This window comes from Heterodontus francisci, chromosome 13 (assembly GCF_036365525.1).
Source record: "Heterodontus francisci isolate sHetFra1 chromosome 13, sHetFra1.hap1, whole genome shotgun sequence".
Lineage (NCBI taxonomy): Eukaryota > Metazoa > Chordata > Chondrichthyes > Heterodontiformes > Heterodontidae > Heterodontus > Heterodontus francisci.
In genome coordinates, this window is record NC_090383.1 from 3308558 (window position 1) to 3314151 (window position 5594).

Sequence of the window (5594 nt, forward strand, 5' to 3'; positions counted from 1 at the left end):
TACTTTAAATAATGCAGAGTTGACCCCTCCCCCATACACTAAATAATAGAGTTGACCCCTTCCCCAGTACACTAAATAATGCAGAGTTGACCCCTCCCCCATACACTAATTAATGCAGAGTTGACTCCTCCCCATACACTAAATAATGCAGACTTGACCCCTCCCCCATACACAAAATAATGCAGAGTTGTCTCCTTCCCCCAAACACTAATTAATGCAGAGTTGACTCCTTCCCCCGTACACTAAATAATACAGAGTTGACTCCTGCCCCCATTCACTAAATAATGCAGAGTTGACTCCTCCCCCATACACTAAATAATGCAGACTTGACCCCTCCCCCATACACTAAATAATGCAGAGTTGACCCCTCCCCCATACACTAAATAATGCAGACTTGACCCCTCCCCCATACACTAAATAATGCAGAGTTGACCCCTCCCCCATACACTAAATAATAGAGTTGTCTCCTTCCCCCAAACACTAAATAATGCAGAGTTGTCTCCTTCCCCGAAACACTAATTAATGCAGAGTTAACTCCTTCCCCCATACACTAAATGATGCAGAGTTAACTCCTTCCCCCATACACTAAATAATGCAGAGTTGACTCCTCCCCCATACACGAAATAATACAGAAATGACTCCTCCCCCATACACTAATTAATGCAGAGTTGACTCCTTCCCCAAAACACTAAATAATGCAGAGTTGACTCCTGCCCCCATTCACTAAATAATGCAGAGTTAACTCCTTCCCCCATACACTAAATAATAGAGTTGACCACTCCCCCATACACTAAATAATGCAGAGTTGACTCCTCTCCCTTGCACTAATTAATGCAGAGTTGACTCCTCCCCAATACATAAATAATGCAGAGTTGACCCCTTCCTCCCCATACACAAAATAATGCAGTGTTGACCCCTCCCACAGACATTAATTAATGCAGAGTTGATCCCTCCTCCCATACACTAAATAATGCAGAGTTGATCCCTCCTCCCATACACTAAATAATGCAGAGTTGACTCCTCCCCCATACACTAAATAATGCAGAGTTGACTCCTTCCCACATACACTAAATAACGCAGAGTTGACTCCTCCCCCATACACTAATTAATGCCGAGTTGATCACTCCCCTCATACACTAAATAATGCAGAGTTGACTCCTCCCCCATACACTAATTAATGCAGAGTTGACTCCTTCCCCCAAAGACTAAATAATGTCGAGTTGACTCTTTCCCCCGTACACTAAATAATGCAGAGTTGACCCCTCCCCCATACACTAATTAATGCCGAGTTGATCTTTCCCCCCATACACTAAATAATGCCGAGTTGACCCCTCCCCCATACACTAATTAATGCAGAGTTGACTCCTTCCCCCATACACAAAATAATGCAGAGTTGACCCCTCCCCCATACACTAAATAATGCAGACTTGACCCCACCCCCACACACTAAATAATGCAGAGTTGACCCCTCCTCATACACTAAATAATGCAGACTTGACCCCTCCCCCACACACTAAATAATGCAGAGTTGACCCCTCCCCCATACACTAATTAATGCAGAGTTGACTCCTTCCCCCGTACACGAATTAATGCAGAGTTGACCCTCCATACACTAAATAATGCAGAGTTGACCCCTTCCCCAGTACACTAAATAATGCAGAGTTGACTCCTCCCCCATAAACTAAATAATGCAGACTTGACCCATCCCCCATATACTAAATAATGCAGAGTTGTCTCCTCCCCCCAAACACTAATTAATGCAGAGTTGACTCCTTCCCCCGTACACTAAATAATGCAGAGTTGACTGCTGCCCCCATTCACCAAATAATGCAGAGTTAACTCCTTCCCCCATACACTAAATAATGCAGAGTTGACTCCTCCCCCTTGCACTAAATAATGCAGAGTTGACTCCTTCTCCCCATACACTAAATAATAGAATTGACCACACCCCATACACTAAATAATGCAGAGTTGACTCCTCCCCAATACACTAAATAATGCAGAGTTGACTCCTGCCCCTTGCGCTAAATAATGCAGAGTTAACTCCTTACCCCATACACGAAATAATAGAGTTGACTCCTCCCCAATACACTAAATAATGCAGAGTTGACTACTGCCCCCATTCACTAAATAATGCAGAGTTAACTCCTTCCCCCATACACGAAATAATAGAGTTGACTCCTCCCCCATACACTAAATAATGCAGAGTTGACTCCTGCCCCTTGCACTAAATAATGCAGAGTTAACTCCTTCCCCCATACATGAAATAATGGCGTTGACTCCTCCCCCATACACTAAATAATGCAGTTAACACCTTCCCCCATACACTAAATAATAGAGTTGACTCCTCCCCCATTCACTAATTAATGCAGAGTTGACTCCTTCCTCCATACACTAATTAATGCAGAGTTGACTCCTTCCCCCAAACACTAAATAATGCAGAGTTGTCTCCTTCCCTGAAACACTAAATTATGCAGTTAACTCCTTCCCCCATACACTAAATAATGCAGAGTTGACTCCTCTCCCTTGCACTAAATAATGCAGAGTTGACTCCTTCTCCCCATACACTAAATAATAGAGTTGACCCCTCCCCCATACACTAAATAATGCAGAGTTGACTCCTCCCCCTTGCACTAATTAATGCAGAGTTGACTCCTCCCCCATACAATAAATAATGCAGAGTAGACTCCTGCCCCCATTCACTAAATAATGCAGAGTTAACTCCTTCCCCCATACACTAAATAATAGAGTTGACTCCTCCCCATACACTAAATAATGCAGAGTTGACTCCTCCCCCTTGCACTAAATAATGCAGAGTTAACTCCTTCCCCCATGCACCAAATAATAGAGTTGACTCCTCCCCTATACACTAATTAATGCAGAGTTGACTACTTCCCCCATACACTAAATAATACAGAGTTGACCCCTACCCACCAGATACTAAATAATGCAGAGTTGACCCCTGCCTCCCCATACACAAAATAATGCAGTGTTGACCCCTCCCACAGACATTAATTAATGCAGAGTTGATCCCTCCTCCCATACACTAAATAATGCAGAGTTGACTTCTCCCCCATACACTAAATAATGCAGAGTTGATCCCTCCTCCCATACACTAAATAATGCAGAGTTGACTTCTCCCCCATACACTAAATAATGCAGAGTTGATCCCTCCTCCCATACACTAAATAACGCAGAGTTGACTCCTCCCCATACACAAATTAATGCCGAGTTGATCACACCCCTCATACACTAAATAATGCAGAGTTGACTCCTTACCCCATAGACTAAATAATGTCGAGTTGACTCTTTCCCCCCCATACACTAAATAATGCAGAGTTGACCCCTTCCTTCCCATACACTAAATAATGCAGAGCTGACCCCTCCCCCCATACACTAAATAATGTCGAGTTGTCTCCTTCCCCCAAACACTAAATAATGTCGAGTTGACCCCTTCCCCCATACACTAAATAATGCAGAGTTGACCCCTTCCCCCCCATACACTAAATAATGCATAGCTGACCCATCCCCCATACACTAAATAATGCAGAGTTGACTCCGCCCCAAACACTAAATACTGACGAGTTGACCCCTCCCCCATACACTAAATAATGCAGAGTTGACTCCGCCCCATACACTAAATACTGACGTGTTGACCCCTCCCCCATACACTAAATAATGCAGAGTTGACCCCTCTCCAATACACTAAATAATGCAGAATTGACCCCTCGCCTATACACTAAATAATGTAGAGTTGACCCCTCCCCCATACACTAATTAATGCAGAGTTGATCTCTCCCCCCATACACTAAATAAAGGAGAGTTGACCCCTCCCCAATACACTAAATAATGCAGAATTGACCCCCTCCCCCATACACTACATAATGCAGAGTTGACCCCTCCCCAATACACAAAATAATGCAGAATTGACCCCTCCCCTATACACTAAATAATGCAGAGTTGACCCCTCCCCAATACACTAAATAATGCTGAATTAACCCCTCTCCCATACACTAAATAATGCAGAGTTGCCCCCTCCCCAATACACTAATTAATGCAGAATTGACCCCTCCCCATACACTAAATAATGCAAAGTTGACCCCTCCCCCATACACTAATTAATGCAGAGTTGATCTCTCCCCCATACACTAAATAAAGGAGAGTTGACTCCTCCCTCATACACTAAATAATGCAGAGATGACCCCTCCCCATACACTAATTAATGCAGACTTGACTCCTTCCCCCATACACTAAATAATGCAGAGTTGACTCCTCCCCCATACACTAAATAATGCAGAGTTGACCCCTTCCCCCCATACACTAAATAATGCAGAGTTTACCCCTCCCCATACACTAAATAATACAGAGTTTATCCCTCCCCCAAACACTAATTAATGCAGAGTTGATCCCTCCTCCCATACACTAAATAATGCAGAGTTGACCCCTTCTCCCAGACACTAAATAATGCAGAGTTGACCCCTCCTCCCATGCACTAAATAATGCAGAGTTGACCCCTTCCCCATACACTAAATAATGCAGAGTTTACCCCTCCCCCATACACTAAATAATGCAGAGTTTATCCCTCCCCCAAACACTAATTAATGCAGAGTTGATCCCTCCTCCCATACACTAAATAATGCAGAGTTGACCCCTTCCCCCATATACTAAATAATGCCGAGTTGATCACTCCCCTCATACACTAAATAATGCAGAGATGACCCCTCCCCATACACTAATTAATGCAGACTTGACTCCTTCCCCCATACACTAAATAATGCAGAGTTGACTCCTCCCCCATACACTAAATAATGCAGAGTTGACCCCTTCCCCCCATACACTAAATAATGCAGAGTTTACCCCTCCCCATACACTAAATAATACAGAGTTTATCCCTCCTCCCATACACTAAATAATGCAGAGTTGACCCCTTCCCCCATATACTAAATAATGCAGAGTTGACCCCTCCTCCCATACACTAAATAATGCAGAGTTGATTCCTTCCCCCAACATTAAATAATGCAGAGTTGACCCCTCCTCCCATACACTAAATAATGCAGAGTTGATTCCTTCCCCCAAACATTAAATAATGCAGAGTTGATCCCTCCTCCCATACACTAAATAATGCAGAGTTGACCCCTCCTCCCATGCACTAAATAATGCAGAGTTGATCCCTCCTCCCATGCACTAAATAATGCAGAGTTGTCCCCTTCCCCATACACTAAATAATGCAGCGTTGACCCCTTCCCCCATACACTAACTAATGCAGAGTTGACCCCTCCTCCCATGCACTAAATAATGCAGAGTTGATCCCTCCTCCCATGCACTAAATAATGCAGAGTTGACCCCTTCCCCATACACTAAATAATGCAGAGTTGACCCCTTCCCCCATACACTAACTAATGCAGAGTTGACTCCTTCCCCCAATACACTAAACAATACAGAGATGACCCCTCCCCTAAACACTAATTAATGTAGAGTTGGTCCCTCCTCCCATACACTAAATAATGCAGAGTTGACTCCGCCCCAAACACTAAATACTGACGAGTTGACCCCTCCCCCATACACTAAATAATGCAGAGTTGACTCCGCCCCAT